Raw genomic sequence first — 20,857 nt, forward strand, 5'->3', positions numbered from 1 at the left:
TTGATAACCTGATTTTCTCAACTATTTGACACAGTAGGAGAGGCTGCACATTCCTAGGACTTACTGCTCTATGCTTGGAAATTAACCATTTATATTTTGTGAAAATAGAGTTTGCACAAGAAGTCTTGCAAATATTTTCGCCAGGGGAACCCATGTTTATGTAACGCGATCATTATATTGTATGACCCTGCAGCGTCCAGAAAAAGGAAGTTTAAGTTCAACTAGAGAGGTGAGGGATGTGCATGTGAAATAAATAGGTTAAGAGTAAATGACCAAATTGCAGGAGAAGCAGTAGAGAAAACAGATGCCACAGTTGTTCTGAGAAGGAGGTGATCTCTGTGGCCTAGAACCATAAATAAGGGGACAGCTTCCTGGATGAAGTGGGATCCAGGCATAGCACTGTTCACTGATTCACCAGACATGCTTGGATGTAGAACAGGGTTGTCTGTCACACATATGCGTAAAGACGTACGCTGAATTTAACTGCGTGTTCAGAGAAAACAGCTCTGTGGCCACTTGATAAATGCCATCATAGAAAAGGTTTGACAATTCCTCATGTAGTGACTGTTGAAAGGGACATTCCCATCATAGTCTTGGGAGCGCTGAGAGTTTTAATTAACCAGAATTATAGTAACTCTAAAGACTAGTGAGAACCGTTTGGCTATCTCATAACTTCTCAGAATACCTTAACCTGCTAACGTCCAGATCCTTGCCAACGGCATGGGGAAGAAGGACGTTATCCTATTATGACTAATTAGACTGTCTATAAATCACAGCCCCACTCCACACACTGGGTCTGCACAGCAGTAATATAGTCATCAGATAGCATGGTCCCAGATTATCTTCAAAGCAGAGAGCTTTAAAAATGGAATTTCTTTCTTTTTGTCTAAAAATGTGTATCCTATCTGATTTGAAAAGGCTGGAGAAGTCTGGCTAATCTGGAATTGATTCTGTTGCTGGCCCCAGAAATCTGGGAAGATGTTAATGTTACTTGTGCACGAAGTTTGCACAAGATGCTCTTTTCTTGTATTCCGGTAGATGGTTTGTAGCTTTTCCAGCCATTTAGCTCCTATATGTATTTGACACAATCAATAGGTATCCCATGTCAGACCTCTGTATAAAACTGTTTGTCTGCATCTCAACATTAAATTATAGCCTCTGCTCCTACACAGCAGATCTTAGCCAGGACAGAAAAATCCTGACTTGGGAGTGTCAGAGTGAGAAAGAGAAAGGGGCTGATATGTATTGAACATCTGCCTTGGGTCAGACACAGTGCTGCACTTTTTAATGCTTAGTATTATTGTACCCATTTTACAGTGGAAGAAACAATCAAAAGTCCAGGGTTTCTCAGCTTTGGCACTATTGACATTTTGGACAGGATAATTTTTTTGCTGTAGGGAGTGTCCTGCACATTGTAGGATGTTTAGCAGCATCCCTGGTCTCTACCCACCAGATGCCAGTAGCACTCTCCCTCCCCCAATTGTGGCAATCAAAATGTCTCCAGATATGGCCAAATGTCTCCTGGGGGCTGGGGGCGAGGGAGGAGCAAAATTGGCCTGCATGGGGAGCCACTGAACCAGCCCAATCTCTTATAGGGAATAAGAGGCAAGTAAGAGGATTCAGGCACTAATCACAGCACTAATCAACTTCCATTCTTGAAGATCAGAAGATCCTGATCTGAGAGAGCCCAACAAGATGAACTGATGGTTCGGAATATCCTGGAGTCGTGAGCAAACTCCCATTGCTCTAGAACTGAATCCGTGGTATACGCTGCTCTGCTGGCCACCTGCCACGGAAAGCAAGCCTTCCCAAGCCTTTCTCTAAATGGGTGGTGATGGAGGGATCGCTGGAGGACCACAGAGAAAGAAACCTGTTCCTTTGGGGCCGTGGGCCAACCTCCCAGTTCCTGATCTAGAGAAAGATCCACTGGGGTCTCCATCTGGTTAGACAAATAGCCACACGGAGCCACCTAGAGTGTGATGTGGAGCAGGTCGGAGGGCACCCCACCCCCGACCTGAGGTAGGCTAGGGGAAGCCCAGCCCAGATGACTGGCGTTCCATCGCACTCAGGGGATGTTGATTCCATATGGCATTCAGAATAAAACCTTGCAGGAAGGGCGTATTGACGTGAGGACTTTTCAGACCTGTGTCAAAGATGGGAGAGCACCTACATTGTCAGGATTGGGCCTCCGCCACCCCCTTCCTTCAGGAAATCCTGGCATATCCTCTATCCTGTAGGAAATGCATCACTCTGGTTAAGAGGGAGAAATCTTTGTTAAGTACCGGGCATGTCTCCTTGATTTCCCAGGAGGCGAATCGAGCCGTGTTTCTTATGCATTCTGGACATAGTTAAAAACCAGGGCCGTCAGCTTGCTCATCAGCCTTGTTTGTGTCTGGAAAGCTGCGTCTCCCCTTTCCTTTCCACAGGCTACTTGGAGCTGTGGGATGAATCAATCAACGTGCACTTTTCAGTCATTACTTTTCTAGGCACTTTTAGAGATACAAAACTAGTAATTTTAATGTCTTTCTCTCAAGGACATGCTAAACAAGAAAAAGTATGTGCAAAGAATGCTGTAAATCTAATCATATCTAAATAGAAGAGGAGAAGCTAAATTTTCCACTCTTTCTAATTATATGTGCTGTTTTACACTGATTATTTTCCATTGGCTGCTGTTGCCAGAGACATTGCAGTGCCTGCTGGATTTGGAGTTTAGGCATTAGCTTGCACGTCTTAATATTCTAGTCATTTTTGTGCTATATTGCAGTAATTGCCAAAAATGCCTTAGGGTCTGACTTATTATTATTATTATTATTTGAGGAAGATTAGCCCTGAGCTGACGTCTGCTGCCAATCCTCCTCTTTTTGCTGAGGAAGATTGGCCCTGAGCTAACATCCGTGCCCATCTTTCTCTACTTTATATGTGGGACGCCTGCCACAGCATGGCTTAATAAGCAATGTGTAGGTCTGGGCCTGGGATCCGAACCGGCAAATCCTGGGCCATTGAAGTGGAATGTGTGAACTTAACCACTATGCCACCAGGCCGGCCCCTGTAACATTATTTTTAAGATAAAGGTTCTGACCTTTTCCTAAGATCCTAAATACAGGATACTTTCTTAGTTGTCATTAAATCTTCAGTGAAATTCCTTTTTGAGACAGGGACTATATTTTCTTGATATTTTTTGACAGTTCAATTGTCTTCAGCTTATATACATATTTATTTCATTATTTCATTTTTAACTTACTCATGTCTAATAGTAGAAATATTTTTAGTCATGATTTCATTATGAAGTAAAAAAATACAAGAGCAGAGTGCTTTGTATGCTGTACTTTATATATCAACTGGTTATTCTTTTTTCATTCCTCGTTATTCTTAGTATCTGTGTAGCATAGATTTGAGATTTCGAGGATTATTAAAGTACAAGATTATCTTTCATTTATTCTTTATGAGAATATTGAAAATTTCTTTCCCATAAATTAAATTATATTAATGATTATCCTAAATGTTAAAGGTGTTGCGTTTCTTCCTAGACATTTTATTTTTTTCTCAAGTAAATGAAAGTAAATATTTTTGTGTAAACTCTTTGAAACTTTGGCTAAATTAACTGATTTGGACTAACAATAATGAATTATGAATAATAGCAATAATTTATTTATTAAGCACTTACTCTTTGAGGGTCAGTGCACCAAATTTGAATTAGTGAGAATTTCAAAATCTAGCATATTTAAAAAGAAAATCTGTTTTCTTCCTTCTAAGATGTGAAATATTTACTTAAAATGCAGAAGAACGTGCTAGTTACTATAAAATTTTATAAGGCTTATTTAGTGGAATTAGGTTCAGTGTCTTTGGAATTACGTCTAATGTTTTTGAGACTGATTGGGTATCTGTTTTTATAGTGTTTTTTGAGCATTCCCGAAAGGCAGTAGTGTCTAGCTCATCCTTTCCCAAAACATGATTCTCAGACCATCTTGAGGACGTTAGTGAATGTCTCCTTTGGGGTGGGATATGGAAGAGCGATCCACGGACAGATCAGTTTGGGGAAAACTGAGTTATGTTATGGTTAAATGGACCTTTGCTGTGCCCACTCTAGCACATCGCTGAACCTTTCATAAGCTTCTGACTTTCAAGGGCTGGCATGTCATGTACCGTTCCCCAAACTTACTTGATCGCAGACCCCTTTTATTGCTCAAATCAGGAACAGCCTTTAGGAAGGAACGTTTTGTTGAGTAAAAGCCTTGATTCTAGTGTGAGTTCCACCCACTAGCTGAGTGTGTTTCGTCGAGTCATTGTGACCAAGTCGCCCTAAGAAAAAGGGAAATGACCTTTGACGTGCAATTTCCCAGTGTTGCTACAACAATCAAGTAAAAGGTATTGTGCCTCAGAGCACTTAGGAATTTTAAAATGTCATATAGGTCTCCATGTCATTTTAGCAGTAGCTGAATTTTAAAGTTGTGATGCTATGAGGAAAGAGTTTGCTTGCTGGTCCAGTTCTGGATGGATTCCTAGACATCAGGATGTGGGCACAGACCGTCCAGCTGAGGCTTCTCAATTCAGAAACGAGGAGTAGAAGACTGTGGAAACTGACTTGTTCCACCCATGACAGAAGCCCTCCCAGGACCTAAATTCAGGAGATGTCAGGTTGCTTTTAGAATCACAGCGCTGTTGTCAGGAAGCATGTTTGTAGCTTTTGGATGCTTTTGGTGGAGGAAAACTGAGATGTGCTCACTTGGGAGGTCTGTCTGGAAATATCATCCAATTTCTAGTCAACGTTGTGATTTTAGCATCAGTTTCCAGAATCATTATCTCTTACAATCTGAGGGAAACCAACTCTCCCTTCATTCGGTTCCCTAACGCTTCAAATACCTCTGCAGGTTTTTGTTGTGGGCTGCTTTTCCTGAGATAACGTATCATTACAAGTCTTGTCCAAACTCCGCTCCTCCCCCAGCCAACTTGCCTTGTTCTAGATATTTTTAAAGGGGAACCTCTGAGAAGTATGGCTTTATTTTGCCATATAATGGGTTCCAACACCCCCAGGGTCTACTTTAATCACTTGGGGGGCCACTGATGTTCGCTGCAGCATCTCTGATGGCGTGTTCCTTCTCCTTCTGTTAGCTGGTTATGTGGGTTAACACACAGTCTCCCCTTTCCTTTTTTTATTGGTGTCTTGCAATGCCAAGATTTTTTCCAGATGTCTCCTATTTCCTATTTCCACATACTGCACATGAATCATCATCTGGCAGAGTCCTCATGAGAATCAGAACGGGTTCCCACATTTACCTACTTTTGCCTTTTTGATAGTTCTTTGAAAACAAAGGATTTTAAAAAATATTTGCTTGCATCCAAGGGTAAAATATCAACAGTGTACCATGGGGAGTCCACTAACAACAGATCCAAGTTGAGTGGGTTTGTCTTACTCTGCTCGCAAGCCCACAGTGGACGCCGCTGAAAGGCACACTGTTCCATTCCACGGGAGGGTCAGAGGGCTCTGCTTCCCCCGGCTTCCATCTCGTCTTCCTATTTCTCTCCATTACATAAAATTGGCCCCTTCGCCAGGTGCTTCTGAGACGTGTTAAACTTATGATAGGTTACAGTTGTAGAAAAATCAACGTTTTTTATTTGCACCTGTATTTGGAACACACCTCATCCAGTGTCTTGAATGGAATAGTGTGTCCCCGTGACCCGTGACTTCTGCAGCCCAGAACACCTCATGCAAGTGCACGCTGTCATCAGTGATGTAGAGCCCGGCCAGTCTTCGTCTTGACTGAGTGGAAAAAATCATTTTTTGTAAATATGATCCCAACAAAACATTGGCTGGCAGCAATATAGCTTTCTTTTAGAAGGAGCAAAATGAGATTGTATGTTTTAATTCAAGATCTAAGACTTAACGTAAAACGAACCCTGACAAATGAAAACTGTGCAGTTGGATATCCCTCCTGTTTGTTGGTGGAATACCAGGAGCGTTCAAAATATGTTTCCAGACAGCACGTAATGATGCGAGATAATTGTGTGGTGTGGGCGTGGAGGGCTGCGCCCGCAAAAATGATATTAACAGAACCCTCAGCCTTGTGAAGTGGCTCAGCACAATGTGCCATTAAACAAAGGAAGAATTAGTCAGAGGTAACAAGAAAACCAGATGACCGTGGGGAAGTGGTGCCCTTTGTCTTATTTTCCCTTGGGCAAGTCCATTAGAAATGTTCAGGGTACCCTTGAGTGCCATACCGGCGGTGGCTTAGCCTGCCCCCACTAGTTAACCATGTAGCTTTATAGAAGCACAATGCTTATCTGGCCCCAATTCAATTGATTCTGGATTTTTTTTCACCTGAGAATCTGATCTGAAGAGCTAATGATGATTCTCAGCTGATCACTAACATGCTGTCATGAAATCATTCCCAGTTTATGGTCCTTCTGCGGGGGTTCTCCTTTGTTACAGTGAGACTGTGCCAGCCTTCGTGCTTACAGCCCAACCTGCAAAGACATGAAAGATGCTTTTGATAATGAACGATAGATATGAATCTCTTAGGTATGTCTTGTTGGATCCCAGGATTTGTCCAAAGAATTTTTCATGGACGTCCCCTTGTAGGTCTTGAGGACCACACATTAGTTCACTGATTCTAGGTGAGAAATCCATTGCTTTAATTTGATGTGAATTCTGAGGTCTCTAGTATCTGGCTAAATGCTTGATTTTGAAATGGTTTTCCCTAGAAGATTGGTAAAGGAATTAAATCTATCCACGCAGATCCAGTGAACTACTTAGGCCCACCATCCTGCCGGTCTGAGTCCTGCTTCATTCCTCGGGTCTTACTGAGCCTCTGCTCTGCACTGGCCCTGTGCCCATAGATTTAGGCGGTGGTTAGCAAGATAGGATGACACCTGTCCCCGGGATCTTGCAGTGTCATGGAGAGGAAACCACTAAACGAGTCATGGCACCAGTGAACCCCGGACGGAACAGTTTGCTCTGAGCTCTGAGGGAGAAAGATGGTAGAGCCGTATGGGAGCCCGTGGGGACCAGAGTGGAGCTGGCCTCGTGGGTCAGGGAGAGGCAAACCAGACTCTTGACTAGCGGGCACCTGAAATTCCGGCAGCACCCGCAGGTGTTAGGCCCCCAGCTCTGTTTCCCTATTTTTCGTCATCGTTACCCTGAATTGGGGTGGAACACTGGACACTTGGGGAAACTGCCATGGACAGTTGTTCCCTCTCACCACCAACTCGTCTTGTCGCTTCCACGCAGGAGACCCCAACTCATGCAAGGGCATATTTTCGTGAAAGTGGAGTTGTTTGGCAAAAAAGCAGAATGTGTGTCTTTCTGTAAGCCCTCTGGAGCTACTATTTTCTTGAGCTGGACCTCTCCTCTCCAGTCTGATCACTATTTTGTGAGCGAGGGTGGGAGGTCCCTCGATGAGTCCTGTTCCAGACTGTCTGTTTCCTAATCCAGGAGGCCCTGGAATGCTGTATTTTCTTCCAGATCGGAATGTAGCCCCTCTCCTCCTGGTTCACGGCATTTCATAAACATTGCTGCAGCAATGCTCCCAGCGTTGCTGACATTCTGCCTCTCCCCGGTAAGGAGTGGCAGCACCAGCAGATCAGTGTCTTGATCCAAATACAGAGGCCCACGGTGAAGGGCAGCTCGCCTCATCGATTCTGGACCACAAAGGCCGAACCCTGGGATCCTCAATCTTGGGAGGGCCCACGGGGCGACCTGGCTTCCCCTGGGTGTGGAATACACAGCTCTTTGCAAGAGATGGTGAGCTGACAGCTAGTTGAATGCCTTGCCTGCCAGGGCGGAAGTAATATACGGCTGGGGGAAAAACTTCCAGCAAAAGCTGGTAGTAGCATTCTAAATTATGGTGTGGAGTCACGAAGTAGAGAAGCCTTTTCGTTTTTTTATGGACATTAGATTGCTGATCTCTGCCAAGGAATTTGGTTCTTCAGGCCCTTGTGGGTCCAGGGCTGTGAGGACAGGAGCTGAAGCCCACACCTCAGGGTGGAAGGCCGCCACTGCCTCAAAGGGGTGTTTGGCCTCCACAGGGATTCTGAAGACACGACGACGATGCCTTTAGTGTCCACCCGGGGGGTGCAGGAGATTTCACATGCTTTGTTGAAGCATCCGGTTTTCCTTTCGCTCTGCTCCCATGCCCTGGTGCGCCAATTTTACTTTCTGCTGCCTCATGGCACACCTCTAGTGCCACACATTCTCTGGGGCCTGCCTGCCCACTTTCCTCCTATCTCATGGGTGAGCACGCACACGTGCACACATGCACATGCACACTTTTTTTCCAGACCCCCTCGCCCTCTCCCCTGCTGTCTGCTTGCAACACTCCCTGCCCACTGGCTCTGAGTGTGGTGGGTCTTTTCCTTCTTTCTGGATCAGCAGTTTTGGAGGAGGCTGCTCAGGGACTCGTTGTGCTGTGGGGAGTGGGCGGGGAGAACAAGGGGACCAAGTTGAGAGGGTGAAATTCCCGCAGGGTGGCGGTCAGCAGCCACTTGAAGGTGAGAAGCATCGTGGGCCGTGGCCTAGGTCGGGGGACCTCCAGAGCCGGGTGAACATCAGAGGGGAGCCCAGGAGCCCGAGAGTTTCCGTGAGGATGGGGTGTATCTTACTCTGGTCCTCGGGATGGAGGACACGTCTCACCCACACGGCCCTGTCTGGATGAGGATGCGTGGCAGCTGTGGTTATTACGTGTCCTCATGGTTGGGTGTGCATTTCTCAATCGGAAGAAAATCTAGTCATTTTGATTTAAAGTTGAAAATCGCCGGTAGGCAGGAGTTGGAATCTGAGGTCTGAAAACCCTTCCGAATCGAAGCACCTACGGTCCCGTGATGGCAGGTCTTCCCTGCAAAGGCCTGAGCGGGCTTCAGCGCTGTGCGTTCCTGACCTTTCTGGAGTAGAACGTCCTTTTACTGAAAGGGACTTTGGTATGCAGTAGATGTCAGAAGGCTCCGTTGATCTAGAGGGAGGAAGGTCAGGCCCATAATGGGCTATTACTTTACAAGTAGACATTTCCTCAGTGTCGAATACTTTCCCGATGATGTGAGCTCAGAAAAGGGAACATGACTCAGCAGCATGCAGCTAACGTGCCTTCGCCATTTGTCTTTCAAGCCTGCTGATGTGAAAATTCAGGTTTCTTGAGTCCCATTTGCCATCTGGTTTTTCTCCCCTTTTTCTCTTTTGAAGGATCACACCATCCCTCTGCTGAAGTCCTCACGGCTGAGAAACGTTCTCGTGCTTTCCTTGCAGTCTTTGTTCCATTTGCTAGTCTGTTCAGTTCTCCCTATTTCATGTCTGAAGTCTTCCTTGGGGCCGGGAGGTTGGCGCTGGTATTAAATAACTTTACTTAAATCATGTCGGACTTTATAAAACGCTGCTCTGATGGCTGCCTGAGCCTAGTGACGACAGATCAGGTGTCACCTCTGTGGTCTTACTACTGGGTGAGCACCAGGAACTGAAAGAGAGGCAGAAATAGATTGTAATTATAAGGACGTTAGTGGGGAGTAACCTTGTGTTTCCTTTATATCTCACTTACTTGCGTTTGTGAAGTTATATTCTTAACCCAAGTGTCTATCCTGCAAATATTTAAAGTCAAACTTCCCCAACTTGGGAGCTGTTCACACTCTGGGGACACAGTCCCTTCAGGGCTCTTCTTCCTTGGGACACACACAGTCTAATATGTAGTGAGGTGGGTGTCTGCGTGGTATGAATTTAAGAACTCTCTGTCAAAGGATGCTTCAAACAAGGTAAGCCACTCAGTGAGTATAGTTTAAAATTCCATTTTTTAAAAGGAATCTGCTCCACTCAGTGACAGATAAGAATATATCCAAGTCATTTTCCGTCCTGTCAGATATTTTGTTCCTGACACAGGCACCCATCTCCTGAGGCGTTTCCTGTGTTCAATCACATTATCAAGCATGAGTTCTAGAAGAATGTGGGTAATCTTATTTCAGAAGCAAATCGTTTGTCATCTCCTCAGCAATTATGACATTCAGTGGTGACTGTTCAGATCTGTAGGGGGCAGTGTCTCTTTCCTTATTTGTGCCACATCACGTTTTCCTGGCATCCGATACCCCTTCCGTGGGTGACTTTAGTTGGGTGTACCCCAGTGGCCTCAGGGGCTAGTGTGGCTCCGTGCTTCCACAGTATATTTTGGGACCTGGGAGCGGGGTGAGCCCCGGGTTTGGTCATCCCCAGAGCAGAACTCTGTGTGGCTCTTCATAAGCCCCGATATAGGGCTGGCTCCCTGTCGTTGCCATAGCTGTTATTCTAAAATTCTGGACCCAAATAATCAACTGCAGTATTTTTACACAGAATGTCAAACAGCTGTTCGATGATTATTTTTCATGTTTCTTCACAGAAGGTGCTGATTCTCCCCATGGAGAAGTACCGAGTTTGGAAACCTATTTCTTCTCTCAAGAATGCCTGGTGGGCTCCCATTGGTTTGGAATTCCCGTGGGAGCTCAGAAATTTTACAAAATTAGCAATTTTCTATCTGGGGCAGGAGACAAGAGAAGTTCATTTCAGGATACTTGACTGATCGGCCTCCGCTGGCCAAAGAGGAATTGCCTCGGTCATTGTGGGTCATCGTGACGGATGCAGCAGGTCCCCAGAGTGGGAGCGGGGAGGGCGCGTCGGCAGCAGGTGTGGCCTGGCCTTTCTCTGCAGATTGTCCCTTCTTCACTCCCCCCTCTCTGTCTTTGTCTCTAACACACTTACACATTGGGTCATCTATCCTCTAATTGATTTTTGTTTTTTTGAGGAAGATTAGCTCTGAGCTAACATCTGCTGCCAATCTTCCTCTTTTTTGCTGAGGAAGATTGGCCCTGAGTGAACATCCATGCTCATCTTCTTCTGCTTTATATGTGGGACGCCTGCCTCAGCATGGCTTGGTAAGTGGTGGCATGTCTGCACCTGGGATCTGGAGTGGCAAACCCTGGGCCACCGAAGCACAGCATGCGAACTTAACCATTACACCACCAGGCTGGCCCCTCTAATTGATTTTTTAAAAATTTAAATACAGAATACATGGGAAAATGTCACACATTTTTAAACTCTACGATCCGTAATCTATTCTTTTATGAGAATGTTAATATCTCCTAATTTACAAACTGTAGTGCAATTTGTCTGGGTCTGCATCTTAGCTCCTATCCAAAAAAGCAAAATATTTTAGTCTATTGGCATTAAGTAATTAAGAATAAAAAAGCGAGAATATCTTATAAAGTGAACCTTTAAAACCTCTACAAAATAGAGTAAAAGTGGCATTAAATAAGATCCTACTAATTTAATTTTTTAAATTATTTGGCCACACCTTGGATTAAAATATATCCCCACATTATTTTTTGAAAATAGACTTGCCAATTTTGTGAATAATATTGAGGTGAAAAGAATCTACCTGTTAAGGGAAAGCTATGTTTAAGTATTTAAGAAGTAGCTATTTATTGCGTTAATTATGCATCATTATTTTGTGTTGATTCTGCAAATATGTGCTTTTCTTATCTATTCAGTTTTAAAATCAAAATCTTGACCAAAAAAATCCCTTTAACAGCTTGCTTAATTTCTTTCCTTGAGTGACTGTATATTTTTTTAAAGTATTAATGGTGTTTACTGAAAAAAGTTAAAATTCAGTTATTAATTCAGAGCGATCTTACCACAGCATTTTCAAATTAGTGAGGTTAAGCTAATAGTGGGTTTTGTAAAACCTCAAGCTTTACCTGCATTCGCCTGTGTTATATGGGCGTGTTTAAACCGCCTTGGAGCTGTTCTTATCTTTTAGATTCTAAGCGTGATTAATGAAGTCTTGAAATTATGGCAACATCCTGGGGAAAATGTTATTAGCGATACGATACAGCCAAGTTACTTGGTTGGAGGGAAAGGAAGTAATTTGGGGATATCAGACAAAGAGGAGGGTCCTGGGGCCTCCTGTGAGTGGACAAGCTGGTGAGGTGGTGGCCTTATGAAGGCTCAGCCTGGGAGAATACACGGAACGTTCTGGGCTTGAAAAGAATTAATGTCAGAAGTATTCATTGAGAAAAAAAAACCTTGTGCATAAGATAAAGGAGAAATTTCTTAAAACTGTCATGTTTTTAAAATACCCAAGAAATTCTTATGTCCCATTTAGCCACAAAAACAAGAATGAGATAATTCATGGGTTATGACTGGAGGGAAGGGAAAAAAGACAACCTTGCGTTTTCATTGTCTCTTAAAATATTTCGTGGCTCTATAGGAAAGGCAGTTGGCTTCATGGACGTAGAAATCTTCAGAGTAAATGCAAAATACATGCGTTCAAATAAACTAAAGTCAGAACAGCTTAGTTCGTAATCATTTGTCTAGTGTTTCATGCCATGCAAAGTAACTGAACACTCCATCAAATCTGATGCCTTAAAAGGATCGTGTCAGGGAACTGAGACGGCTGGCAGTGTCCCATTTCACAGAGGGCAGCACTGGTTTTTCGAGAGTTTTGGTTCCTAGGTCAGGCTTCTTTCCCCATTATGTGGCGGTGTCAACGCAGTCACTAAAATGAGAACATAGAAAGTAAGATTCCCAGAAACTCCATTCACCAGTCCTGAGCAGAGAGGCCTGTGTTTGCAGTCAAGCCTGAAAACAGGATTCCTAAACCCACACCCTCTTGGTAGGTTTATATTATTTCCTTGGAATCTTGAACATTTTCTGTTTCCTGATTCACTCTTGAAAATGTTTGGTGAGCGCCTACCACATGCTGTCTGTGCTGCGTGCTGGGGACCCGGGAATGCTCCAGCATGGCACCTGTAAAACCCAATTTTGACAGATAATTGCATTTAACACATTTTTTAAGTGAAAAAAAAAATAGAGAAAAAAATTTTCCTATTTGCCAGTTGTTACTTTCTTTCAAAGTTAAACCTGAAGCAGGGGCCGGCCCACTGGTGCAGTGGTTAAGTTTACACGTTCCGCTTTGGCAGCCCCGGGCTTGCCAGTTTGGATCCCGGGTGCGGACCCACTTGGCAAGCCATGCTGTGGTGGGCATCCCACATGTAAAGTAGAGGAAGATGGGCACGGATGTTGGCTCAGGGCCACTCTTCCTCAGCAAAAAAAGAGGAGGATTGGCAGCAGATGTTAGCTCCTGGCTAATCTTCCTCAAAAAGAAAAAAAACCCTGAAGCATATTTTGCATGCTTTTTGTATTATTAATTATAGTTATTACTGTCAGGATATTCCTTTTGCATTTTTCATCCTTACTGTTAGCACGGACCCCCCACCCCCCCAAAAAAAGTCCATGACCTAGATCGTGGCCCTTCCTGACTTTTATGTGTCCTAATTTTGCTCAGGATGCACGCACTTCCAGGACCTGCCACACACCCACATGCATTTTCAAGTTCAAGTTAACAACATCCCCAGCTATGGTGTCAGGAAAACCCTTCCAGGGCTGTTCAGGTCTTGTGCACTGACTGGTATTTCTCAAACTTGCTGCTAAGGCAGAATACATCTCTTTAAATCTCAGGGTTGTTGGTTTGGAGATGGTGAAAAGAGAGCAAAGTGTGTTTTTGAGAAAAAGATCTATTTTTTCTTGTCCAAACTCAGAAAGCGGCTAACCTCTTGTAGCTTTGTTGTCAGTTTTTAATTTTCTTGCGATCTGTCTCCTTCCCCCAAATCTTTAAGTCATGGCATAGAATTTTGATAAGTCTCATGGAACTTTAAAAAAAAGGAAAGCCACGTGTGTTGGTGAATTTTACACGCAGGTTCGAAGCAGCTCTTGGGCACTATTGTCCCCTTTCCATGTTCGAGACCACTTTGTGAGCATTCATCCAGGTGGGCTCTGTTTCCAGCGGGGTAGTTTGTTCAGCTCTGTGCATATTAGACAAGGCCCCCCTGCTGGGCTAATGCCAAGCCGCAGCTGGATTTTGCCCCCTACTCACTGCAGTGCGCAATATGCACAACGTTCCAGGGCCACAGTGAGAAGGTTCCAAGCTGAAGTATTAGTTCCTTTTATGTCTTTGCTGTTTTTCTGCTTTAAAAGACGTTTTTCAAGTCTGTATGTGGAAGCAGAATGTAAGATAATAGGTTTAGGCAGATGCGTTCACAATTTTGGTTTTCATGAGAGCCACATGTTGATAAATTAAGTTTTTAGCAAGAGAGATTATGTTATCATCTTTTCTGGAAGCCATTAAAAATTGGATGGATTTTTTTTTTTCTTTCCAAATGGCGAAAGTCAGGAGAATGGATTTAAGTTACCTTAAGTATATGTTTCCTATAAACTTGTAGTAGAAGGGACCAAAGAAAAGCCTTTAAATAAATTTTCCTGGCAGTGGGCTATTTAATAACAGTTTCTTAGGGACCCCCCTGCTATCATATTTGTACTTGTTTTATGCACGTTTTGTGGGATTTAAATTTTTTTCAGTGTATACTGTTTCCATACTATCATTCAAAAAACTGGATTTATTTTTTTTCTGTATTATTGTTAGATTCAAATATTCTCAGTTTATAAAATGGATGGAAAAAAGCAATCTGAAAAAATATCCACAATTCACATTATTTGTAGGGTGACAGTATTTACCTGTCATTTAATAGCCTTGACATTGAGATTACTAGTTTTATATTTAATTTTAATTACGTTTTTACTTCTGATTAAAGTTCTTTTTTTCCCTTAGAATTATTTTAGGCTTTACCAAACTGATTTCTGTCAGCTGTGCCCATGCTAATATCTTCCACAGCACTGAATATTTAATCAGTGATCAGAATCCACTGGGAAGTTTTAATTTGAAAAAATTGTAGTCCCATCGCGCCCTCTAGTGGCAAGAGCCCAGAGCCAGTAGGGGCTCTCCTTACCAAGCCGTTCCAGAAGCCCCCTCACCCTTTACAGCCTGTTCATCTAACAGGAGCAATTAGAGATGGGATAGTTTTCTTCAAATCGCCTTGTGTCGAGGAGTTCTCTCCCAAGGAGGGCATGTGTAGCTGGGATTCCATGGGTGTGTCCGAGGTGCTAGGTGATGGCAGGGGTGGGTGTGATATTTCAGGCAGACACGACCATCTCTAGGTGGGCTGGGCGTTGCCTGGCTTGGAGTTACCACTTGGGCCGGGGAGGCAATCCAGAGCCAGGCCGTCGGCTGCAACAGGGAAGAAAACGGATGTGGTAAAGGATGACTGGGTGGGGCATCTACAGGAAGACCCACCAAGAACTCTGAACCTTCACAATGAAATTTGAATGTATCAATAGAGCATGAAGCCCAGAAATACAGACGTTTCCCAGAGGAAAAAAAAAACTGCATTTGGTTGCATGCAGTTTGATGGGAAAATGGACATCAGCTATCGATCAAAGATGAACTGTATCAGGAAACATACACAAGATTTGATTGAATGCACCCACAAGACTTTGGAAAAACATTATCACAATATTTTCCTAACTTCTAATTTGGGAGGCTGACTGCTTCAGGGGAGTGACTTAAAATATTTATACTTAAACATGTTTTAAACAGATTACTGGTTTGGAATAAGAATTGACGAAAGCGTCTTAGACTGGTTTTTCAGAAAGAGCATAAAAGACAAATTACTGAAGAAAACATTTGCTGCTAAAGACGCTGGCTACTGCTTCCAACTTTGAAGTGTGTCCTCCATCAGTGGTCTCGGCTCTGATTAGGGAGAAGTGTCTGGAACTTTTATAAGTCCTGAGGACCTTTGGAAAATTTTAAGTTCTTTTTGCTGCCAACAATTTGTCAGCGCTTGTTTGCCTATCGCTTTAGAAAGTTTTTACTGGATCACTGAAGTCGGACAGTTTGTTTGCTTTTCGATGGCTTTAAGGGAAGAGTTTTAAATTGTTTATATTAAGACGGCACTTAAGCCTCTTTTGAGTTATTCTTGTGTTGAATGATAGTTCTTTAGAAAGTATTTTGTAAGGAACTCTTTATAATTTTTTTTCTCACAAGCTGATGTGCAAAGTGGGTTTTCATAGATCAGAAAGTGTCTATGGTTTTATTTCTTTGCGAATGTTAATGAATTAAAAATACTCCCTGTGCCTCTCCTCTGTCACTGTCCCTCTGCTGGTTTTGTGTTATGTACGATTTGAGCGTGTAGCTCTACCAACCAACTTCATAGCAATGCTGAAATTCCTAGAGTCGTTGCAGAATTCATCATGGGCTCAAATAATGTTTTGATATTCGGATTTATCCGACAGAGAGATATCCTTGAACACGGACACTTGGAGAAAGTTCTGTGTTAAGAGCTGCATGTGTGGGCAGTCTGAAGCTCATGAACCTCAGCTGGGCGTAGTTGGACCCTATCCACGAGTTGGATCTTGTCCGTGGGCTTTGGGACTCCCCACGCAAGAAGGCTGAGGCAAAGGAGCAACGTGAAAGCTGCAGTCCGGGCCTGGCCTCCGCTTCACTTGTGCCTGTCCTGTTCTTCTCACAAACCTGGTCTGCCGTAGCTTCAGAAGCCTCGGGAGCAGGTCGCTAGCCGGACCCCGTCATGAACGGATGGCTGAGGTCCGTGTGGCGCGAGGCTCAGTGGGACCGCTTGCCCAAACCTCCCCGCAGTTCAGAAGAGGCCGGCTGGGTTCAGAACCTTCTAGAAAGAGAGTGCATCTCATAGTATGTGAAGGTCTGGATCAGGGGCCCTTTTTCTTTTTTCTTTTTAATGCTTTTCTGATTCTTCTCATCCTTTGAATTTTAAAGCTGGGGAATGTCCTCATTTCCAGGAACAATCTCTAGAAGGCTCATCTTTTCTCCCGCCCTCCAATATATAACTGCTAAAGCTCCTCCCATATACCCACATATTTGATGGAGAGCTTTGGGAAGAAGATGAAGATGTAGCCATGCTTTTTGTGCTTGATTATTTTACTCTTTCCTGCTTTATTATTAAAAGGTTAAATGCAAGAAACAACAGTCATGCCAGAACAGTTAAATAAAACAAGCTTCATTGTTACATTTAATTCATTAAAGAAACGTAGTATACTTTAACATATGTGTATTCTTTGAAGAGTCTGGTTTTGCATCTCATAGTGCAAAGGAAGATCAGAATTCTTGTCTTCCTCTGTGGAAACGGGACCTTTTAGGGCTCTTGTGTCTTTCCTCTCCCCTCCTCTCCTCTGCAGCACTGGCAATATTTCTGTCATAATGTCAAGCTTTGTGGTGTGGATGGAGCTCCCAGTGGGGCCTCGTCACAGAGCTTTTCCATGACCCCGTGACTCTGATGCTGGTCTTCCCACCGCTTTCCCAGCAGCATCGGTATTCAGGAAATGGTCCTGCAGATGTCTGATTGTTGCTGGGCTCCAGGAATTGGACTTGTGGAATTTTTGGCTGAGTCCCGCAGTCACCCATTGACTGCGACCCGTCATTTGAAATCGTTTCCCCATCACTGAATGCTTGGTGAGCTCTGGCTCCACATGGAAATGCTTTCATTCCTCAGTCATCTGCAGCCTTGCTTGGACATTGAACTCTCAAGGCCCCAGATGACAGAAGGAAACAGCTGATCCAGTGTCGTGTCCTGACCACAGCTTTGGCCCCTGTTGGTTCTTTGGCTGGTGCTGCATAGCCAGTCTCTCATGGTGCCCATAGGGCTCCAGGCTGGGGAGGGGAGACCTGGCGTCCCCTCCTGCCCAATAACTGTATTTTGCTACGTTTTAAAGTTTTTAGGACGCGTAGGTAGGATCCGACTTCATGCTAAGTGTCATGTTGTGCAGTTCATCCTCCATTCACCAACTCTGGGTTCAAAGATTGTGCCAAACCCTGTGAATGAATAAAACAATATCCCTGCCTTTAAAGTATTTAATTCTAAGAGGTGGAAACCCAACTGCAGAATCTTTCCAAGTAACATCGCTTGTTGGCTTTGTTCTGCTTTCTGATGCATGACCCAGGCACGAGCGGATGGCCGTACCCCTCACAGCCAGGCCCCCTGTGAGAAGGACGCCCAGTGCTCTGGCCACAGTTTTGCTTGTGCTTCAGTCCATTGTAAAGGTCCGTGATCGTGTTACTTTACATGTGAAAAATTAAATTAAAAGTTGGACTGAAAGATTGGGATCCCATGTTGACCATTGAAACAGGCATAGTAAGGTTTTTGATGATTGCTTATTCTAGATATGTTTTGTATTAACTTTAATTTTTGTTGTTGGTAATTATATTATCCTCCAAAGTTAGAAGCTTCACGCTCTTTCACCTGCAGCCATCCTGGGAGCTGCGTTTGGATTCGGATTTCTGGCTTAGATATGCAGGGGTTGTATTCTAGCATTCGATATGCATCATGAACTTGTTTCCATAAGCATTTTAAGACAAAAGGAAATAATTGGATACTAGGACTTTTTATTCCCATATTTTGTGATTTTTTAAGTATGGCCTTGCTTTAGATAATACATTATGCAAAAATTTTAGGTTGCTCCATGCATGAAACTTTATTTCATGCCTAATTGAGAATGGCTAATTTTGATGCCAAGATTATTCCCCATGGCTGTATTCTTTTATCTTTCTCAATGAAGGCATTTTGTTCTTCTTACTCAAATTTTGAGTTTCATCTTTGAGGATACAGTGGCAATCCCTTCTGTTGTTGGTATATAAACTTTCTTTTTTTTTGATTACTACAATGCATTGAGCTGATGTTCAGGAATAAAACTGTTGAATTAACTACATCAAAATGTTTTGTGTAATCGTTTACAAGCTTCTCTTTTCTTTCCTCCATTCGAAATTGTCATTGCTGTGATAACAGCAGTGTGGGTTTCATTTCTGTCTGGCATGAATTGTGTGGCCGCCATGTCCTGGAGTCCATGCCTTTAGCACATTGTGGGAAATTGATGGCTGTGGGGTCCTATTTCTCAGTTATTTTAACTGTGCACATCGTGCCGTGAACTCCAGCATATGGGTGGTCACGACTGTAGTATTGCTGTTGCAGCTGCAAAGTCTGGCTTAGGAACTACCAGCACAAATAACCTTTGCACAATTTGTCCAGCTCCTCGCTCTTCCTAGAACCCCAAGTGGAGACTTGCTGAAAGCTCAGAGGAATAATTTGGCCCGCATACAGCATGTGCTGTTTGCCAGCTAATTGTATAGCTGTTTGAATGCTTATCCTGTCTGCTCGCTGTGCTCGGGTGCCCATAATAACCTTGGACAGGGTACGGGATATTTAGATTATTCATGTGTACTTTTGTCTGAACAAAAGATTAGGAAAGTTAAAAAAATATGTGGGAGACGGCAAGAACCATGCTGATGGAGGAGTCACTTCCTTTTTAGCTACTTAATTTCAAAACTCTTGGGATATACGGATTGCTTAAGTGTTCCGGTGACATTTGGGAAAGAATGTGTTCTTTTGGTGAAAGCCAAGACTGGGAATTCAGATTTCTGAATTCTGTTCCCAGGGACATGCAGGGGTCGCGGAGTGACATGTGACCAGTCAGTTATCGGAATCCTCATTTCCCTATCTGTGAAATGGACATAAAAGGGGCTAACTTAATGTGGGTGAATTGTTTAATATTTTGCTGGGAACCAGCTTGCTCTAGTGACCTAGAAAAAACATGGACTGTGGTGTAGGCTGACCTCATTTCTATTTTTGGCTTTGGTGCTGACTCAGTGAGAAACTTGTAGAAATCAGCTAATCTGGCTCTGGGCCTCCATGCGTTCCATGATTAAAATGGGAGTTATAAAATCTCTTGTGCGCTGGTCTCAGAGTGATACTGCCAATATTAACCAAGTGCTACAAATACTCCACCAAATGTAGGAGGCAGCTTTTACGTTGACATGCCTTTCCCGTTGCCTTCCTATCGCATGTTAGGGTGTTTGGGGATGCACAATTCAGTGTTCATTAATTCTTTTAGCCAGCTGTTTGAAGTTCAATTCTATTGTATTTTGGGTAGAATTTTCCCATATCTGAATAAAAGGGAAGAGGTTGATAGGATGACAGTGTGCAATATGTCCCTCCCTCAGTATTTTCTGCAGTTGTGTCCCATTGTTATTATTTTAGGTTAAGAATGAATATATTTAAGTGGCTTTACATTCGAACCATTCTTGGTCTGAGAATGTTTTTCTTTCCCAGTTATCACAAGCTTCAGCTGGGAGGAGTCAGTGTTCTGTGTCAAATCCTAGGCTGAGGGCTCTGGGGATATTAGCATCTGTTCTTTCTGGTAGATTCTCTGGATGCCGCTGGTCCAAAGGGGTGTGCCAAACTGTAGGACCTAATTCTCTTTACTCCATTTACCATTTTATCATAGTCTCAGAGTTTGGGATAATCTCCTCCACATTTGTTCCCATGCTGTTTTCTGGACTCCTGACTTACACTTCCAGTTAAACCCACAATCTTTGGAGGCCCAGTAGCTGGCGTTCCAAGTTCAGAACCACATTTTTGCATTTCTCAAAGTGCAACAGGCGATTAATTCACCACAAGTGCCAGGACTGGCTCTGTGGTTTGGAAAGAAGGACAACTGTGACAGTGCCTGCTCTGTCTCCTTGCATTTATGCAACAGTGAAAAACTTTTAAGGAACTCCTGGTAATGTGCTATTTTGGGGGTAAATGTTTATGTTATGTAATGTATAGCTTGTCAGTTTATTTTTACGTTGAACTAATGTAACTGTGAGGAAAGTACTGGGCATCTCCAAAGGGCCTTCCGCTTTTTAAAATCAGCTAATGCTGGTTAACCTGCCCAATTTGTATTGTAAGACCACATGGAAGTCCACAGACTGTAAAGAAAAAGAGATTTTTTTAGTTTCTTATGAATATGGGTGATTTTATATTGGCAATCTAAAGATGGCAATCTTCCTGAAACAGCGCTTAAGCAGGTCACTGGCTGGTTGACGGCTGTAGAAGAAATCCTGTCTCCAGCATCAGAGCTAATGCCTCATTCCTCCAGGTTCTTGTCCCAGTTGTGTTTCTTGCTGTTAGTTTCTTGTGCTCACGGGGCCTAGCTATCTCTCCATCCTCGTTACCG

General features: G+C 43.5%; 1 protein-coding gene across 1 annotated transcript in view; it reads left to right on the forward strand.

Annotated features, from left to right (window-relative positions):
* The window catches only part of COL4A1 (collagen type IV alpha 1 chain), a 146,911-nt gene that overhangs the window by 65,959 nt on the left and 60,095 nt on the right, over window positions 1–20,857 (forward strand). The window lies entirely within an intron of this gene.

Source organism: Equus quagga, chromosome 6 (assembly GCF_021613505.1).
Source record: "Equus quagga isolate Etosha38 chromosome 6, UCLA_HA_Equagga_1.0, whole genome shotgun sequence".
In the NCBI taxonomy this organism is placed as follows: domain Eukaryota; kingdom Metazoa; phylum Chordata; class Mammalia; order Perissodactyla; family Equidae; genus Equus; species Equus quagga.